At 37.5% G+C, this 21,971-nt stretch overlaps 1 protein-coding gene across 1 annotated transcript in view; it reads left to right on the top strand.

The window, feature by feature from the left end:
* Nucleotides 1-21,971, top strand: part of rasgef1a.S (RasGEF domain family member 1A S homeolog) — a 155,749-nt gene that overhangs the window by 45,944 nt on the left and 87,834 nt on the right. The window contains exon 2 of the mRNA XM_041571145.1: nucleotides 8,130-8,215. The gene's annotated coding sequence lies outside the window, so the exon portion shown is untranslated. The remainder of the gene's footprint in view (nucleotides 1-8,129; nucleotides 8,216-21,971) is intronic.

The following is a 21,971-nucleotide window of genomic DNA, read 5'->3' as shown; positions in this document are numbered from 1 at the left end:
AACATAAACTTTTACCCTCCCCACCTCCGCTGTTACCTCTTTGGGGTAATCCAGATTTGTCAGCAAACTTACAACACACTAATGTTTCTCCTACCCTCACTATTCCTTTATTCCACCTCTCTAAGGTGTTTCACCCACTCACTAGGAAGTTAAAAAGCTACCAAGAGTGTACTTCAGACACGGGGGAAGTTACCCTTTCCAGATTTAGATATCTTCAGTTGAGGCATTTTGTTTTGGCTATTGTTCCTAAGGGTATACTACCTCCTATTGATCCGCTGTCAGCATTGTGCCGCCTCGGTTATATTCAAAGGGGGCTAACATCACGGTGGTATTACTTACTGAATTCTATTGATTTGGAAACTCACCCTCATGCTTACATGCAAAAGTGGGAAGCTGATCTGCAATGTTCTATAGATTTGCCCAGATGGCAGAGAATGTGGGAGAATGCTTCCAAAAGTTCTATATGCACTATTATCAAGGAAAATATTTACAAATTACAAATGAGGTGGTATCATACTCCAGCGCTATTGCATCACTTGTTCCCTCAAACTTCTTCTCCCAAGTGTTGGAGATGCAATACTGGGGAGGGTACTATTTTACACATTTTCTGGTCGTGCCCGGTGATTTTAGGCTTCTGGGACTCTGTGAGCAAATGGTTAGGCAAAGTGCTTCCCTCACCTATACCTAAAGATCCGATTATATTTGTCTTAGGGGATACCATACCTCACGTTGCCACTCCACTGCAGAGACTGGCAAACTCTATTTTGTCAGCAGCTAGGTGCTGTATAGCCAGTAAATGGAAGGGGACATCCCCACCTTCTGAACTAGAGTTGTTAAACCGGATCAGGTATGTCAGACGGATGGACTTTTTAACGGCTTTACGTAATGACACAATTGACCGCTTTAATAGCATTTGGGGCAACTGGGATATAGCCCAGGAGATACTTTCTAATTGACATATTTTGCCACTCCTGCTACCTTCCTTATTTACCCAATTATATCGTGCTGGGAGGATTGTACCATTTTATTATGTCTGCTCGGGGTGTCCTGTATCTGAGATGTTGCTGCTGCTGTGCTGAAACTCATTTGTGTGTATTGCTATGTTGAGTTTTATGTTACTTCTTTTTCATCACTTTCAGCTTATTATGTACACTGTGCCATTTGATTTTCAGCTGTCGGATTGCACTTAATGAGTGATTGTTTACCAGAGAAGATTTTTATATGTGTCCTATGCAATAATGTTCTCTGCTGTATGCTGTGATATATTATACCAAATGTGAAAAATACTGTACACTTTTATGGTGATGTTTTTCTTTTTGTTTAATAAAAATATTTTGAAAAAAAAAAAAAAAAGATCCAATTCATGTTAAACCATTGTCCAGTCAGAACTGGCACAGCACTTGGAACATTTTCCACATTATGGAAAGAACACCCTAATAAAGCATATTTCAGCTTTATGTGCTTCATTAGCCACTTTGATTGGACCAAATATTGTTTTCAGGTTGTCAGCAATTGGAAATGTATCTTGAATTAAACGCTTTTAATACATGGGTACAGAATTAATAGAGCATTGATGTTTAATTAATTATGACGTTTCTAGCTTCATTACAGTTGTCCCAAAAGTCTTTTGTAAATTTGGTGTACAATTGATTATAAGAGTTGCATTTAGAGAGGATGGAATATTCATGACTAAATTATTGTAAGAATAATCGTAGTATTTCTTTTTCGGCAACAGCTTCTGCTACAGTATGTGGGTGGTTTTAGGCTGTATAAGATCATAAGCATTTTTAGGAAGATACAAATTAAATATATATGTTATATTCCATTTCGGTTTATTCACTTTTGTATTGTAAGAGTGTCATTTATAAATGGAGGGACAAAGTGCCATAAATATCTCGTATGTAAGTTTGCATCTGTAATTTTACAAGATGTTCACTATAGGAATCCATATTACAATGCTGAGTTTAAGTTTAAGTGGGGTTCAATGTAGTTTACAGAGTTCTACCTAATGACTAGCACGGTAATGTATACAGACATGTGCTCCCTGAAATGCATGTTATTGAATTTAATATTCCACCTATTCAGAACTGCAGTCTTCTTTTATAGCCAGTTCAGTTAGTTGACTAAGTTGTCAGTCTAAATCTATGCCCCGGTTTGTCACTTATTAGCAGCTGATGTATACTGTACTATATTACAGTTACTGTAGGTCTCTATTAGTGTCAGAGAGACACATCTTCGTTTATCATCACTAAACAACATTCTCATGCTGTACCATTTTGAACAAATTAGTCAGAGTTGTGCAAGTGAGATACTGTAATAAAATGTTCCTCTATTATTTGGGAAAATATGTCAGAGGAAAAATAGTGGAAATATAGTATTTATATGTCAGAGATTCTATGTATAAACTTTTTTTTTCCAATAGTAGGTTTCACATAAAAACTGTGTTCCCACAGGATAATGAATCTTTGTTCAAGACCTTAGCCCAAAGGCAGCATAGGAAGCTATACTCTAGACAGGTTAATGATATCAAGCATTTCTTCAGTCCAAGTGTTATACTGTATATACACAGCAAACTCATCTAAGTCCATACTGTGGGGAAGATTTATTAAGGGTTGAAGTGAAAACTCAAATTAGAATAAGAACCCGAATTTGACTATTCGCCACCTAAAACCTGCCGAATTACTATATACAGTAAATTCATGGGAGAGCTCCAGGGATCAATTTTGTGATGTTTGTAACTTTCCTGACTTTTAAGTTTTTTTTTGGAGAAAAAACTCGAATCAAGTTTTTTAAATTCGAATCGAGTTTTTATAATTCGAATCAAATTCAATTCGTTTTCGGGCCGTTTAAATTCATTCGAGTTTAAAAAATTCAATGTGATTAATACATTTTGACTAGTGGAATTTCAAATTTATGAGAGTTATGGGGAGTTTAAAAAAAACTCACATGAATTCGAAATTTTACCTTTGATAAATGTGCCTCCCCATGTTTTAGAATCCCTTCCACTGGAGAAGGTAAATATGTTAAAGGGATACTGTCATGGGAAAAAAAAAAATTTCAAAATGAATCAGTAAATAGTGATGCTCCAGTAGAATTCTGCACTGAAATCCATTTCACAAAAAAGCAAACAGATTTTTTTATATTCAATTTTGAATTCTGACATGGGGCTAGACATATTGTCAATTTCCCAGCAGCCCCAAGTCATGTGACTTGTGCTCTGATAAACTTCAATCACTCTTTAGTGCTGTACTGCAAGTTGGAGTGATATCACCCCCCTCCCTCTTCCCCCCCAGCAGCCAAACAAAAGAACAATGGGAAGGTAACCAGATAACACCTCCCTAACACAAGATAACAGCTGCCTGGTAGATCTAAGAACAGCACTCAATAGTAAAAACCCATGTCCCACTGAGACACATTCAGTTACATTGAGAAGGAAAAACAGCAGCCTGCCAGAAAGCATTTCTCTCCTAAAGTGCAGGCACAAGTCACATGACCAGGGGCAGCTGAGAAATCCGATGACAGGATCCCTTTGGTTCAATGGTTGAGGGAAAAAATGGTTCATATTTAGGGGCAAATTCACTAAAGGATGAATTTTCACCTGTGTAGGCTTTGCCACACTTCGCTCTACTTCACAGCTTCACTAAAATGCGAAGTTGAACACTGGTGATGTTTCGGTAGCGTAAATTCATCAGCGCAAGCCTTTCATAGTGAACTTTCATTAACGTTTGTTTCTGCCTAGTGAAGCTTCGTTAGTACACTTATGCTTAGGTCAGTTTGAATAGGGCGGGTCGATATAGGTAATAGATGTGTCTTTATTAGAGATGCTGATGCACGTTCACGTGGCCACTTATTAAAAATTTCCAAGGAGGCAAAATAAAGCAGACCCCACAGTTGCAGACAAGAGTGGTGTTGACAGAGCTCCATTTAGCTGAAAAACATGCTAGCTGGATTATTTTTCTATTGAACTATGTGTCGCTATCTGATGTTATTGAAATCACTAGGATTCCTTGTCCCTTCAGTTCAGCAAAGGTGAAACATTAAAAAAAAAACTATTTGTCTAGCCCCATGTCAGATTTCAAAATTAAATATTAAAAAAATGTATTTGTTCTTTCGAGAAATTTTGAGAATTTCACTGCAGAATTCTGCTGGAACAGCACTGTTAACTGATGCATTTAAAAAAACTTGACTTGGCACCCTGGCATCAGATGGGCACATTGGCAGAAATTTAGATAAAGGAACAAGTGATATATGAAAGGAGATATGTGTGTTTACAAATCCCCAGACTGGGGATTGTGTCACTTTCAGAACACATTATTAAAACACCATTTGCATGTGAGTCTTTTGGTGGAAGTCTGCTATTCATATTAACACAATGCACTATAGGAACCCTGGAATTACTGCCATGTTCAGAGTGGTGGTAGCTCCATTGTTCCACAGCATCAGTAGGGGAAACCTTTGCATGATTATGGTACTTATTCCAACTATATGGAATTGCAAGGACCATTTTTAGAAGCAAGTACCTTTGATGAAAAGCATCAACATGAGTTAATAGGTGGTCATACATGGGCAGATAAAAGCCTTCAGGATCAAGCTGGTAACTTATCGGCACAAATGAATGGATATTTACATTTGTGGCCAGCTTAAAGGGAGTGTCAACCCAAAAAATTTATTTGTTTGCCTAATAAAAGAAAACCTAATTCTACGCAACTTTGCAACATACATATATTTTAAATTTTCAATGGTTAAAGTTATTTGTTTTCTGTCCCTTTCTATTCTCTGCCCTGATGGCTCAGACTGTTGAAATTATGTAAAACAAGGCAGGTGATTAACAGACCTGTCTTTGCAGGGTAACAAAGGCTTTTGCCACATCATTTAAAAAGTAGCAACCAAGGGGTAAATTTACTAAGCGTCGAAAATTCGCCCGTAACGGCTTTGCAGCTATTGCAACACTTCACCAGGCCAGACAACGGTAATTTACTAAAATGCAAAGTTGTGCCCAGGCGAATTTTCGCTAGCATTAGTCACTTTGCCCTTTAGTTAATCTGCCCCCAAGAGATAAGCAGATGCTGCTTTCAGTAGCAATTGTTTTTAAAAATAACATTTAGAGCATCAGACATGTTTAATAAATGTATGTTGGAAAGTTGCTTAGAATTATGTTTTTTAAGGCAAATTTTTATTTTTGGGGTTGACTTGCCCTATAACGTATATCCCTTGCTGAATGTTCAATGGAGCTTCACTTCCCACTGCACAGAGAAGTGTATAAAAGTTGGTAACATTTTCCTCTGTGTGAATTTAACACAGCTTTTGCGAACCCGAAAACTGTTTAGCAACTATATCTGACATTGATATGGGGGGAGATGTAATAAAAAGTCGCAAAGAGTAAAAAAAAGAAAAAAAAATCTATCTATATATAGATATGTGTATATATATATATATATATATATATATATATATATATATATATATATATATATATATATATATATACAGAATAAGGTCCGCACTCTCAGGGCTTAGGAAAACATAAAAAAAAAATTTTTTTTCACAAAGGAGACTGACGTTTCGACCTCTTCAGAGGCCTTTCTCAAATATATATATATATATATATATATATATATATATATATATATATATATATATATATTATTCTTCATTAATCTGTTCTTGTATGCAAAGCTTCCTATCTACAGTATACAATCAACAGCAGGTGGATTTTTTGAGCTCCACAAGGAGCAGAAAAAAAACACTTTTGTTCCTATCCCCCATATGAAACAAAAAGGACTAAGTTTTCCCAGTAGCAGTACCTACTGGAACCAATACGATTTTTGATTTTAAACAGGTGACCAGTAAATCATATGTGCTGATTTTTATGCCTTTTATTACATAGTTTTATATTTATTTCCCCTCTATGTTGTTTTGCTGCATTGTACAGTGATTAAGTGCAGTTAAGTAATTTAAGGTTTTTTTTTTAAGGTTAACCCTGTACCTTCTAAGGACAAAAAGCACAGTGCAGTGGCAGAAGATGGCATCAAGTCTGCATCAGTGTTTTTATTTGTTCACCCCTTACAAGTTACTGTATCACTTGCTGCTGCTGCTCACTTTGGGGTTCTTTATATATGTATGTGCATAGAGTACAAACACATGGCACACAGGATACTATCACTGAGACTTTGAATACATTTTATTTTATATGTTTTATGTGTGTGTGTGTGTGTGTTAAAGGATATATGGATATTTGAATTTTCTTGATAAACATAGAAATACTTTCTTAGGTGGTGATTTTAACTTCAGTGTCTGACAATTGTGTTAGTAAGGGAATTTGTAGTTATTACAGATGTAGAGCTACATGCCACGGCATGGCACTTATTGATATTGATTTTTGAAGTGTATGGGTAATTTTATTGTACAGTTCTTAAGTGTTTTTTTATAAAGGAATTCATGCCAAATTGCTAAATGTCTTAGTTACTCTTTGGTCTGAAAATCTGAAAATGTAATTTGCTCTTGCACACACAAAAATAAATAAATAAAGAAACTGGTCTGGAACTGGTCTTGGTTTTTTGTGTCTCTATTATTTCTTTTTCCAACCTGTTTCAAAATGAAATCTTGGGGTGTAGATGGTGGTAAATAGTTGCACGTGCTGCAGAATCATAAATATTTAACCCTAGGTGCCTTTTAACCATACCCACTAAAGTTTGCAATTGTAAGATTATGATATACTATTAATAATAATATTGTCCCTACTACCAGGGTTTATGGTTCTTTTGAGCAAACACACAAATAATCCAAGCCACCAAATGTATTTTAAAGTGATTATATTGTTTAATAAATCAATATAAAACAATATATACACTATTTACAGTTAAGGATAATCAATACAGTTATTTATTGTTAGCACCAGAATAACGGAATAGAGGTCAGCTTCATTCTTCCCATCCTGGCATCTATCTGTCTTCCGGCACCTCTTGTCTGCTGTCCTCTCAAGGCTGTCCTGTCACCTCTCTTAGGCTGCTTCTCTTCTGTCCCAGGCTGCTTCTGTCTTCCTCTCTTAAGGCTACTTAATCCACTCCTTGCCAGCAGCATGCTTTGATTTTACCTCTCTGCTTATGTCCTGTAAACACAGGGCATGTCATCGAAGAAAGCACAATTACCGTGTTTTATCTGCTGTACCATCCTATGTATCCTTTTGCTCTCTTACTAGTTTCTCATCCACTATTGTATTCCTTTTTAATTTGTCTCTCTCTTTTTATGCTGCTTTCCATCATCACCTATACAGTCTGTTTTGTACCCCCTTTTCTCTTGTTTCTTCTTATTAGCCAATCCATCATCTCTTCTATCACTTCACAGTTCCCTTTGCATTTTTTACAAGTAACCTTACATTTTGGTCCCCCCTTCATATTTATGTGCTCTAAATGTAGTATTGCCTGCCTCGCTGCACACTTCCCTATTCTAGACAAATCTCACAGTGGTTCCACATTCCAAGGATACCTCTATCCCTGAGTCCCTATCCTGTCGGCCATGTCACCATAGGGTACTAAGCCTCCTGGCCTCTGGCTTTTCTATTAATGAAACCCTGGTCCTATCTTTCACTCCTAGAGTGACTATAACAAAACTGCACTTGTACCTACTTCTCCTATAATGGAACCACTTTCAGACAGCGGGGGAACCAAAGATACTGGGCACATAAGTGCAACCCTTTTTTATAACCTAGCGGAAACCTGACACTTTAAACTTAAGGGGCTTACCAACTGTAATTACCAACCTAGCTGGCTAATAACCCTCCTGGCAATATCTAGCAGACCAAACCTTTTGTCCTCCTACATTTAAAATATACAAATGCTAAATTCTGCCTAGGATTGCTTCCTGGAAGCATGCTAGTCTTATGTCCCAGAGCAATTATTAGGTATCCAAGGACACTCAATAGAATACATTGTGTACATTGAATACAAAGTTAGCATTCACAGGCCCCCTGATTTCCCCAGCCCCCTGCAAATGTGTGTCTACTTCCTCTATAGTTATACCATTGGTTAATATACCGTGGAAGAAAATAAACATTTAAAAATAGAAGTATGTAATGCTTATAGGCCATGAAGGGGAATACACTAACATGTGTACTTGTGTTTTTTTTCTAGCTGCTCTAAAGCTGGTTGTGTCTGCTTTTACTACGGAGTCAGAATCGCCTTTCATTGTGTGTGAGTGTCCATGGAAACAGCTATGGGTGAGTATTTTGGCAGCTTCATTCACATAAACAAGAATTCATGTCTCATGTAAACATATCTTGAATTTATCCTTATACAGATATTTCATAACAACCTTATATACAGATAATGCAATATTTACTTGGTATGTAAGTTTTAACTGTTGACTTACTTCAATTAGTTATAAGGTATATGATATCTCATAATGGCTTTTTGAATGTGGAGATCAATTTTCCTATACGCACTTCATCTTCTTTTTAGGAGGTGGTACTGTATTTTTAGAGAAGTAGTCATTAATAATACTTACAAGAAAAATGGTCCACAGTCTTGACGGTGAATTCAACCCATAACTAAAAAAAAACCCAACAAATATATAATATCCTAACACAGTGGGACTCATTTATCAACACTGGGCAAATGTGCCAAGGGGCAGTTACCTATAGCAACCAATCAGTAATTAGCTTTTTAAAGCCAGCTACAAGTAGAACAATGAAAGCAGCAATGTGATTGGTTGCCATGGGTTATTGCCTATAGGCAAACTTGCACGGAATTGATAATTGACCCATTGTAACTATAAAACCAATAAAATAGGATTTAAGAATTTTTGCTTGTCCTTAATATTTTGTCAATATTCTCACATTATCTAAAAACATTTATTCAGCTGGTTGACTTGCACACCTTTTTTTAAGCAATTTGCATTCATGTTTTGTTTTTATCAACAATACCCTGAAATTTATAAAGAGGGTTAATACAGATTTGTCATTCGCCTTAGATAATGAAGACTTATTAATGTGCTAGCCCAGGAAACATCATATAAGGTCTTGAGTAGATGGTACAGTATTTGGTTCCAAGCTGCAAAGCTAAATGGATCCCTGGAACTAACCCCAATTGTTTCAGGGGATGTGCCACTCCAAGTACTATGACACTTTTGGTACTGTGCCAAGTACTATGGCATATTGTGGTACTGTAAAAAAGCACAATGCTTATGAATTGGGGTCTATCAATCTACACAGTACTACAAGTTAATAAACCAAAACATCCAGAAGAGGCCCTGCTAAAGGAGAACTAAAGCCTAACTTAAGAAGTAGGCTAAAATTGTTGTGTAGTATGTTTTGGGATTCTGTACCAGCCCAAGGCAACAACAGCCCTTTAGCAGTGAAGATCTGCCTCAAAAGATGTCCCAGTAGCTCCCCATCTTATTTTCTGCTGATTCACTCCACATACTCTGTGTTGCTGCCACTTACGACTAACAATATATTGTATATACAGAATAGAAATTACACAATATAAGGCTGATTAGTACTTAATACAGATAATGTCATCTCAGAAACCGGTGCAATTACCATCAAAATTTAATAACCAGCCTTGTAGCATTGGCTTATATTACAGACAAATCTAATTTTCTGCTTGTAAATTAGGACAATGCCTAAGCTTAGATTTTCAACAGCTGCTCAAAGCACACTGAGTATGTGAGTGTTGCAGACACTTTCCAAGATGGTGACCTCCTGTGACAAGTTTGAAGTCCTGGATCATTATTGCTATTGACAAGCTGAAACATTAGGCTGATACAATAAGTTCAGTACCTAAAATGACTATGAAGATTCTCATTTATCCATGTCCTGGTATATCTAGTATAAGTAATTCTAGAGCAACTGGACTTGCTGAATAGTCATTGAAGATGTTTCACTACTCAGCCGAGCAGCTCTTTCAGTTTAATTGACAGGTATGGGAAGTCCCTGGGATATAAACTCTTCCACTAATCCAATCACAATAGCCCATTTTAACTATTCAGAGAGGTGACAGTTGAAACTCACAGAGGTGTGAATGTTGTGTAGTTTTTACTACTAGGATTACCAAGGTATCAGTACGTACAATATGGCATTTCTAACCATATTCATTTTTAGGATTTAGTTCTCCTTTAAAAATAATCTATAGATGTAATTTCTAAAGCACATCGGGGCAAATTCACTAAACGATGAAGCGCCTAACGCCAGCATGAATGCGCTAGCATAGTGTATTTTCGTTAATTCGCCGAATCACTAACGGACGCTGGCATAAATTCGATAGTGTTACTTCGCACCCTTTACGCCTGGCGAATTTGCCCAACGGACGTAACTAAGAAAAATTTACTAACGCACAAATTATTCTGAACGCTACCTTTTACGCCAGACTTCCTTCGCCACCTCAGACCAGGCGAAGTGCAATAGAGTAGATAGGTATTGCTTAAAAAAAGTTAAACATTTTTCTAAGTCCCAAAAAACTGGCGTTTTTTTTCATTTTTTATGGGTGATAGATCGAAAAAATTTTTGGGGCTACCCTCCTTCCCCCACATTTCCTAACTCATGGCACCTTAACTATACAGTGGGCACACGTGTAGGGCAAAATAAAAATTTTATTTGCTGTTTTGAAGGTTTCCCAGGCTTGTGTAGTGCTGCTACATATACCTCCATTGTAGCTTGAATTTGGCTCCGTATGCAAATTAACCATCGCTAGCAGAACTTTGCTTTGCTTGGCGAATTAATGCTAGCGCAACTTCGCAACCTTACGCTTCCCCTGAGCGCAACTTCAGATTTTAGTGAATTTGTGTAGCGCTGGCGAAAATACGCCTGGTGAAGTGTGGCGAAGCACGGCGAAGTGGACGCTGGCGCAACTACGAATCTTAGTGAATTTGCCCCATCATGCCTTAATTGTGCATTTTTACCACCACTAAACAAGTCATTGCAAAGAACTGGCTTACCACTCAGTTATCTTTTCCAGAGCTGAAGGCAAGAATAAATAAAGTTTTAATTATGGAAAAACTAAACAGTATATTTTTTAATCAACAAAACTGATTTTCAAGGTTTTAGGACCTGTGGATCCAGTACCGCCACCCAAGGTTCTTGAATTTTAATAGCCTCGCCCGTATTTAAATATATAATGGACATTTGTATTAACTGATAAATATATAGATTGTTATAAAAGCAACATGTAGAGATTGTTCTCTTTTATCACGGTGGATATCTGTAACTCTATGAGTTCAAAAGTATTCGAGGCAAATTTGCTAATTTATTCGCTGGCGACGAGACGTGGAAATTCAGCGCAAATTCACGTCTGGCGAATAAATTCGCCCATCACTAAATGACACATTAAGCATTCGACATAGAATCTACTTTGTGAGCAAAATGTTACATTTTACAAAGTTACAAAATGCCGGTAGATTTGATGGATCAGGATTTCATATTATTCTATATGGACGATCCCACTCAGAGCCTGCAAAGTCAGCAATTTAAGGGTTAATAAATGGTTTAGCATTTGTATATTTAAAAAATTGTTGCAGAGAACAAATATGGAATTCTGAAATCTGAAATCTGATGAAATAGTGGGGCTTTTAGTGGCCTGGGGGACAGATGTATTGTTAATAAAAATTAGTAATTTACTTTCTCCCAGTTGATCAGAATGGTCAGAGAAATGTTTTGTCCCATTCTGTGACCAAATGAATGATATTTGGTAACAGTGGAGTAACTAGATATTACTGGGCCCCATAGCTCATTATTTTCCAGGCCCCCAAAACAGGCACAGGCCAAGCCAACTGGGTGCCCTAAGCTCCCCCGGGTGCGTGCACGTTCACGTTCTCACCCTGGTGTCGGGGGGGGGGGGAAGTAACAGAGGGGAGGGCCAGAGTGGGGAGGGAATGCAGAGGAGGGCAGCATTGAGGAAGAGAAGCAGCAGAAGGGAGGGCTGGAGTGGGGAGGACAGACCAGCAGAAGGAAACAACTACAACAAAAGGAGTAGGCAGAAGAGTTACCAGCACAGCTCCTCCCCTATTGTTGTTCCCTTGGCAGGTGCCTCTTCTGCTTACCCCTAGTACTGACCCTGCCCCAAAATGTCTAGAGGTTTACTTGTTTTACCAATATGTATTGAAATTTTATATGAATTATGGCCTCATGGGGCCACTATACCTCCTGTGCCTCCATGCAACACCAGGGTCTGCTTCCCCTGTAGTTATGCCCCTGTTTGGTAACCTGCAGTTATATCTCAGGGTGTGCAGGGCCATTGTACTTGGGGGCCTAATGTTTTTGATGCGTTCTCAGCTATGTGCACAAAAAAATATTTTGTGTGCACATTTTGAATTTGTGTGCATGGTTTTAAAAATGGTATGCTCAGATCATGTTTTCACACAAAATTATTTGTGTGTACCACAAGTTGTTGTGTGCACTGGTCTCAAAATGTGTCAGCGTGTGCACAAATGCTCACCTTAGAGGGAACAGTGTCTAAAGTATTCTTGCAGATGAGAGGATGGTACATGTGAAGTTTCATTGCATTTTGTTATAACACGGCCACAAAGCTCCCTCCGGACCCCCACCGCAGCTGCAACCCCCCCTCCAGCCGGTAGTGGCAATGGTTTCAGGCAAGGAGTGTGTCTCTAGGTTGGCATCCCCCATGAGGCCCAGTAGGACCCTGTGATACCCTATCCAAACACACCCAAGTACACCCAAACAAAATAATTAACTTTCATCTTTAAATGTGAGCTATACAGTACCAAGAAAGAATAGATTACTGTTGCTTGCAATTTGTTGAAGAAAGCATGGCTATGTTTGTGTACAGGCTTAGGAAAAGCCGGATAAATAGGTCCCTGGAGTGAATGGAGGAGAGCAGGCTGGGATCTCCATTCCTTACTCCATTTAGTGTTTTGCAGTTGACCAGCTAGAGGTAGATACCGGGACTACAACTCAGCGTCTTTATTATTCTTTATTAAAATCAATATCATACAAATACAAAAACACAAAGACAATCATAACATTATTGGGGGAATGTAAAAAGCAAAAAGCAAACCAACTTGCACAAATAAGAATAAAAATGTGCATTTCGTAATGTAAAATTTTTCCTTAAACTGTTATCACTTTACGAACAGTGTCGGACTGGGCCGGTGGGACACAATTTTTTCCGTGGAAAAATAAACTAGATTTTTTTAGGGGGTTATTTATCAAAGTCCGAATTTATCTCAATATTTTCCGCTACAAACTCCGATCAAATCCACTCAGGTTTTTTACGTTTATTTATTATTATATTTTCCAGAGAATTTGCTTTGCAGGAAAAAATCTGATTCAGATTTTTTTCATTGGATTTTCACCATTTTTTTGGAATTTTCACCCAAAAACTTCGGGGGATTGCACGAAACCCAGCACACATCAAAAAATCATTGGGACTTATCCCAGTGACTTATATGCAACCTCGACAGGCAGAGGTGGGCCAAGCAGGCTGAGAGCCCTAGGCAGCCCAGCCAGCCTGCTCGCCCCTTCCTTTACCCCGTCACTCGCGCATGCTCAGTAACGACTTTCCCGGCGCGCATGCGCAGTAAAGGCATTCCAGCGCACATGCGCAGTAAAGATGTTCCCGGCGCGCATGCGCAGAAACGCCACTCAAGCGTGCGGCGCTTATTGTAAACAGATTTACAGGTGGGTTGGGTCTAGGGGTAGGCAGAAGAGGTAGCTGCCCAGCGCCCCCCAATCATTGCGCCCTAGGCAGCTGCCTCTTCTGCTACCCCTAGTTCCGGCCCTGTTGACAGGTCTGAGATGCCGGATTTTCAGATTCAGACTTTTCCAACATCGGGGTTTAATTTTTGCATTCGGAGTTTAGTAAATAACCCCCTTAGTATACCCAGAGGCTGCTAAAAGTCTGAATGTGAAAATGCTCCATCTCGAACCTGCTGAGGTCATGTAGAAGTCAATGGCAGTCTTACAATTCGAAAAAACCATGATCTGCGCTGGGTTTCATACGATAATCTGACGTTTCAAAGATCTGTATGGCTGGTGGGAACGTTTTTTCTGGAGATTAGTTGCCTGTGGTCAGTGCCGAATCTGGGGCTGCTGCCGCCTGAGGCTGCAGCCCAGATGCCGCCCCCTCCTCTCCTGAAAGATTAACGATGGAGAGGGTCTAAGGGGTCAGTATCACTAGTGCATTAAACGCAATGGCGCTCTCTGCACTAGTTGAGCTGAATTTCCGGGTTAAAACACAGAAGTTCGTCTATTAAGGTTACAAGAGGCGGCTTTTTGCCGTCCCTTGTAAGTGGCCTCTCACTGCCGCCTGAGGCAAGGGTCTCACCTTGCCTCATGGCAGAATTGGCCCTGCCTGTGGTAGAGCACAGAAAAGAAACAGACTTTGTCCAGGTGCAGTAACCTAAAATAACTAATCAGCAAAAAATGCAAACATCTAATTCATCTAATTGGTTGCCATGAGTCAGTGCACCTGGGCAAACTGCCTTTTATTGTATACTTTATAGAGAATTGTATTATAACTTTTCTCTTTCCTCTGCATTGAGTCATGCACACCTACATATGACTGATGTATGCCTTTGCAATGCATTTAATAATATGGGTTGGGTAATTGTGTAGTTTATAAATGGAATGCTAAAGCATAGCAAGGGATTTGAGATATTGTTTTATCTTTTACTCCGGAGAAATCTTGCTAGAAATGTATATCTTATAGAAATGACAGCCTTTGATGCTATGGTAAAGTGAATAGGTTTTTCAGCACTGGCTTTAACTAACTCTTATAGTATTGTACAGGATGTATTAACATATTTGAGATTCCATTAGGAGCAACATGTTCTTCTTACTTCAAAAGAACTGTCATTTTTTGCTGATTAATGTTTCTGTACATACTTTAATATTTGGCTCATGCATGTTCTACATTTTCATAGTGAACCTGTCCTTTTTTTTTTTTTTTAAATAGGATTTGTAAAAGAGACTATCCACTAGGATATTTACCAGAGAAGCTTTGATGGCCTTTTTTTAGCCCTAAATGTATCAGTGCCCCTTTCCTCTAACAACAAACATTTTAATATACTTATAAGTTGCATCTCGTGGTTATAATAAACTATGTAAATATAGTCTAATATAATTTATTCTTCTCTATGTCCCTCTCTGCAATCTATCTCCATTTCCTCTTTAGGCAGGGATCAGATTATGAAAGTCAGGTCTGATACATCTTCTCGGGGATCCATTGCTTAGAAGTTGTATTAAAGCTCACTCTTTCAAAACAACAAATATGAGTTATGGATACAGCTACAAACTCATGTACTATCCCATAGCAGCAATTCGTTTTAGCCAGTCTTGTGAGCTAACATTAATAAAAGGTCTATTTACTGCTGTCTCTGCATGATTGCAGATTGTCATGAACATCAGAAAATAAGTGCCAAAGTCTGCACAGGAAACAGTGAATTCAGACAGGGGTGTAACTACAGAGGAAGCAGGCCCTGCGGCTGCAGGGGGGCCCAGGAGGTAAAGGGGGCCCCATGAGGCTCTCATTGATGAGCAATTTGAACATATATTGGTAAAACAGGACAAACGCTGGATATGTTGGGGGCCCTAAAATGAATTTGCTGTGGGGCCCAGCAACATCTAGTTAAGCCACTGAATTCAGAGCTAACATCATAAGTTTTTTTATATCTCTTAGTTGACAGAATTTTGTCCAAATTACCCTAGCAATGATGAACCCTGCATTGATTTGAATAAGAGACTGGGCTATGAATAACAGAGGTGTCATGATCGGTTCCCTAAATCCAGGATAGGTGCTAAGCTGCTAATGCAGCGTTCAAGGATAGTCAGGCAGGCAAGGGTCAGGATTGGTAGAGTTCAGAGTAGTCAGATAGGCAAGGGTCAGATTTAGCAGAGTTCAGAAGATTCAGGCAGGCAAGGGTCAAAACAGGAATCAAACAATACAAGGATCGCACCCAGGAACTAACAAGTTAGACCTAACAACGGGCAATCAGTTTGGATTCAAAGCCCCTTAAAATAGATTGAATTTCGCGCCACTCAGCCTGATGACATCACGTGCATGGCACGTAAAACCCGGAAGTGTGCGCCCTCTGGGTCCCTCTGGGTTTATCAAATTTTTTGAAATATGTCCTGTAGTCCCCAATAGTAATAAACAAATTTGTCCCGTTTTGCCTCACCAAAAGATTTGCAAAACAGAAAAAAGCTGCGAAAAGCGTGGCCGGCTGTGCCGAAGGGGCTAAATGAGACACTACCAATGTCGTATGTTGTATATTACCAGGTTGCAGACGCCCTAGGCAAGCTGGGCAGTCGCGGCACCTGCGTAGCGTGCGCATGCGCGAATCTGCGTGAAATGGAGTTAAGTGCCTGGTGCCCCCCCAGCTTTGCACCCTAGGCACGTGCCTACTCTGCTTACCCCTAGTTCCGGCCCTGCCCTTCGGTGCCAGAGTTTCCAACTTGAAGATCCACATGGATTCCTTTTGTATTAATATCCGATCTGGATCACCCCCCCTCCGGAGGGCTGGGACATGATCAATGATCATGTGCCGAAACTGGGGTAAAGAATGCTTATGCTTCAGCCAAACCCAGGATCTGGTTACCATGGCAATGCAGGTGGAACCGTGCTGTTGACAGCCGCCGGTAGAGTTCTGTTAGGTCGGGAGGCAGACCACAAGGGGTAGTTGGCCACAGTTCATTGGTATGATGCTCTGCGAGGAGGGACAGATAGGCACAGCGGGCTGTAGCATCTCTTAACCCAGGGCAAGTTGTTTTTAACACTTGCTACCCCCACAAGTGGTAGTATGAGTAGGCACATTGTGCCTGCTTTAAACACATGGACACTTTGTATACTTCACTATTGGACACTTCACCTGATGCAATGGAATATATTTATGTTTGACGTACGAATATATTATTTGGCAACAATATAACACTCACAGGGTTAATTTTGATAGTGGCACACACTGATGACATCATACCTCATGGTTCTGAAACCATTTTGTTCACTTTAAAAGGAGTAACACTGTATGTTTTGTTTCACATCCTGAAGATGGCCCTAGTATTATATATGTATTTTATATATATATATATATATATATATATATATATATATATATATATATATATATATATATATATATATATATATATATATATATATATATATATATATATATATATATAGATATAAACCCTACATTTAGTATTGGGATTAACCTATTCTGTGTCACATGGGAATTCATTAGCAATATATATATATATATATATATATATATATATATATATATATATATATATATATATATATATATATATATATATATATATATTGCTACTGATATCCCATGTGACACAGAATAGGTTAATCCCAATACTTAATGGAGCCCTGGAAAGAGTCTTTATTCAATGTGTTCATCCCATATTGCGTATATTTTCTGTACAGCTTAATGCATGGTCAGACAGTGGTTTGCTCCAGTATGATACAGTAAGTGCATCACAGCAATACAAGCATGTTATTGTAATAGAGCTGATTATTGCATTGGAATCATTTACCCCCTGTTGTAAGTACATCTCGCCAAAACATTTTATTACCATATAAAATCAGAGTGCGTCTCTACAGGTCACGGAACTTCAAAGTGACTTCTAGCATCCTCATAATTTAAAACAGTGGGTATATTATTTTTTTATAATACACAAAAGCTATGAATATCTTGTAAATTATATCATTATAAACGGTGAGTTCTGATGTAATTTCTGTCTCATGACTCACTGGAATTTGTGTATTATAATAAATAAAGTACCCCCTGTTGCAAAATATGAGGATATTAGAAGTTACCTCGGAGTTCCATGACCTGTATATGGTCATGAAACTCCTCGGTAACTTATAATATCCTTATATTTTACAAGAGGGGGTACTTTATTCACTATATAATGCTCAAGGTTTGATGGATCATATAATACAAATGTCATCACTAAGCATCATTTGTAACTGATAAACACCATTTATGAGGATGTATTTTATAGAATATTTATACATTGTTTAACATTATACATTTATATATATATATATATATTTCTGATATATTGTTTTTGTAGTCTGCCAAACTGGGGAGGTAATGGAAAATAACAGACAAACTGCTTGCAGTTGAAATTTCATATACAAATAACTTAAACCAATGAAGTGTTACTATATATACAAGTATAGGACCTGTTACCCAGAATGCGCAGGTCCTGGGGTTTTCTGGATAAGGGGTCTTTCTGTAATTTGTATCCCCATTCCTGAAATCTTCTAAAAAATATTTTTAAATATTGAACAAAAACAATAGGATTGTCTTACAATAATATTGGTTTATTAGTACAGAGAAAAAAGAAATCATTTATAAAAATGTGAATTATTTGATTAAAATAGGATCAATGAGAGATCCTATTTGAGATCCAATATGAGAGATAATATTGTAATTTGGAGCTTTCTGGATAAAAGTTTCCTGATAACAGATCCCATACCCATATAGTTAAGTGGCTTAGAATGAGACTTTTTTTCATTTTGCAAAAAAAAAATATATATATATATTTTTTTGGACTTCCCTCCGTGGATGTCAATGAACTCTAACAGAGTTAGACATAAAGGGGACATATGCTGAAGTGCAAAGAGCTTCCTCAGTAAATAAAGCCAATAGCAGGAAAAGTATAACTTTTTAAAGACATACACAGCTGCCCTTCAGGTATTATACAGAGGACTGCAGCATTGACATTAGTAATTAAATGGTCCCTCTCCTCCAATAAACTTCTGTAACTGCAACCCAAATTCAGTTTCTGTTACTCAGCCTTTGATATACTGGTACAGATTTACAGGCCACCTATGTTACTGGATCACTACTAATACAACAAAATCACATATTTATCTAAACAAATGTATCATTCATAACAGTTGCAGAGTTAGGGACCCTCCTTCCAAAGCTGCTTCAGAAAGACATAAGAAGGTGCAAAAGAAAAGTGAATCTTACTTCAATATTAGACAAACGGTTACAAATATAAAAAATAGAAAGTAACTGAAATAAAGTATTTTGTGGTGAATTACTGTATCTGAAAACAAGTGAACTTAAAAATCTGTTGGAAGGTGATTAACCCCTTTAATGCATAAAAAGCAACTTCACTAACATGTTTTTAAACAGAGGAAAATGAGTTAGAGAGGGAGACTGAGTCTCATGAATTTGTGTGGGCTCAGAGCAATGAAATAAATGCTTCTACGATGCTTTCATAGTTACAACATTGGAATTATATCACTGATGTGTATTCCATTAGTGCTCGCTTTTCTTAAGTGGCCCTGTCATCCATTCACCTCTTCTTTTCAAAACACATAATCTTGTGTTGTAACTATAATGTTACATGGCATAATGGCATTTCTCTTGGAAAGTCTAAAGGCTCTGATTAAGGGAACATGTAGCAATTATGTTGGTAGGAACTCAAGCCCCCTTTATAACCATTCAAACACCTATACACTTTGTAACCATTTAAACACATAACAAAAATATATATATATATGTGTTGTGTCATCTTTCTTTTTAAATTATTTCTTTCCTATAAGTACACTTTAATAATGAACAGATTTCACAATTTTAAAGCAGTGTTTGCCCATGTGAAAATGCAACTCCACCATATCAGAAAGCCACGATTCAAAAACAATGTCTGGTATGTTTTTGGAAATAAGATGCTGTGGTCAACTGAAAATGTTTCTACTTTTGTTTTTAAAAAAATCCTTAGATTCTCCAAAACTCGAAAAGTAATTTTGATTCTCTATAGTAATTTTTTTAAAATAACTGACAGTCAACAAATATCTTATGCACACGAATACCTAAACATCCAAGTACAGCTCTGCTGTGTAAAAAAACAGACACATTAACTTCCAGTCAATTTCAGTTATTTTTCTCTGTAATGACTGCTGCAAAACAGGTCATAGCAAGAGCATGGAAAACAAAACCAATTCCCTTTGACACCACTAAAATAAAATAGATTGGATTATGGTTCAAGAGAAGCTGTCCAGTGTGCTGTTGGACTCCCATCAAAAATTTTGGACCCCCTGGTTAGACTATAGGTATGGAGCAGATAGTCCCATAGCGCTTTTAAGCATTTAGTCAGTTACCTCAAAATACCCCTCTAGTGTGAAAAATGAATGCAGTATAAGGTACTAGGTCTTGTCAGTCTGTTATGTTTGAAGTGTTAACAGATATATTTGGAAACGTTTTTTTGGACTACGTTTGTTCAATATGATATATGGACAATAATGGTAATCTAAAACTATAAAACTTTATTGTGAAAGAATAATGTAACAGACATCTACACAATGTATAGATTGTAACACTTTTTTTCCCGATTGTAACATTTTTAGTATTGGCTGTTATTTTATGCGTTGGAGAGCCTTTTACCTGTTTTACTTGTATGTAACTCTCGTACCTCACCGTCATCCAAGTATATTCTCTAACATTAAAACTCATTTATAATTGCTGGAACGCAAAATTGCCCTTTTATGTGTCCAATCACAAAGCACTTGTGCCCAGTGCAATTCAGTGCAAGATGCTGTCAGGAGCAGGGGGTCCCTGTACTAAATGCTTGCCACAGGCAAGTGGCTTTCATATGCCTTGGGGTTCCAGGTGTACCTTGGCTTGTTTGTGAATGACACAAAAGCTAGGGAGTGTTCATGTCTTTAGTTTACATGCCCCTAGGCCAAAAATTTGTAGTCTTCCCTTGTTGCTATTCTGGGTGGTGCTAAGTTGCATCTGTGTAACTAAATGAATATCTCTGTCTTTTACTTTTGGATAAAATGTTCTTTATATCAGTGGTAAATATTAAAATATGTATATTAATTAAATATTACATGATAATTCACCTTATTAATCTAGTGTGCAATTTTCGATAGGAATCTTAAATGTGTAGCTTCAGTACAGTCATATAAATCCTTGCTTATCCACAACATCTCATTTGCTGAAAAAAGATCATTCTGCAATCCATTAAATGTAAACACTGAATAGGTTACTTTTTTTGTTTATTAGCACCAATTTGACAAATTGAATGACACATGGGCTCACTTTTTTAAAATGTTGGTTTAATAAAGCAAAATGCTCAACTGGGGGCCAACAAAAAGAAGAATGATAAAATAATTCCACTGAAAAATAACCAAAGTCAGTCTGTGTGTGGGCTTCCCAAAGCCAATTAACATACATCTTAATTAAGCTTTAACTCATGTAATTCTGCCATGATTCATGATCATTATTCCCTCTAATTTATTTTCTAGAAAAAAAACCTGTTCATGCTGTTTTAAAACTATGAACGCATACAGGTGGGTTGGAGTGAGCAAGAAAAAATATAATATTTGAACATTTTTATGTGCTCCTAAAATTCAATATTATTTTTTCCATTTTCATATTTAGTATTCTGTAACTTCTGTTATAGAGGCAACTATATTGAATAAACAACATTGAATCCTTTTAGTTTGTCTGCTGAATTAATTTCTTGTGACTCACTTAAAACTACACCAATTTTTCCTTTTACATACTCAGTTTTTCTGCATCATTGGAAAAATGCAACTAAACAGCACCATTCATATTGTTCATTTGGAGCTTAATGTATATACTGTAGATTCGCATTAGAAGACCTAGAAACTCAGAACGGAAAAATAGAAGACATATTCTGATCATAACAAAGGTTGCCACCTTTAAGAACATTTGCTATTCAGCCACCATAATTGTGGAACTGCACTTGAGTGTTCTCAAGAAAAATTGCAATTTTGTCATTGTATGGAGTGCCAGTATATGTGCATTTTATCAAATTTATTGATTTACTGCTGTTCTGTAGACAAGATTCACAATTTAGTTGTACTGTAGGTACCAACTTCTCTTTATTAAGGGGAGAGTTGTGATTCTCCACAGTGTTACGTAACAAAATCTAGATATTTCCAGATATTTCCAGATATTAAAATTGAAAACTATTTTTTTGACTAAGCTAGAACTTTAGATGTAAGTCATAATGA

This window comes from Xenopus laevis, chromosome 7S (assembly GCF_017654675.1).
Source record: "Xenopus laevis strain J_2021 chromosome 7S, Xenopus_laevis_v10.1, whole genome shotgun sequence".
Taxonomy (NCBI): domain Eukaryota; kingdom Metazoa; phylum Chordata; class Amphibia; order Anura; family Pipidae; genus Xenopus; species Xenopus laevis.
The sequence above is the reverse complement of the archived record's forward strand: the minus strand, read 5'-3'. Positions and strand labels throughout refer to the sequence as shown.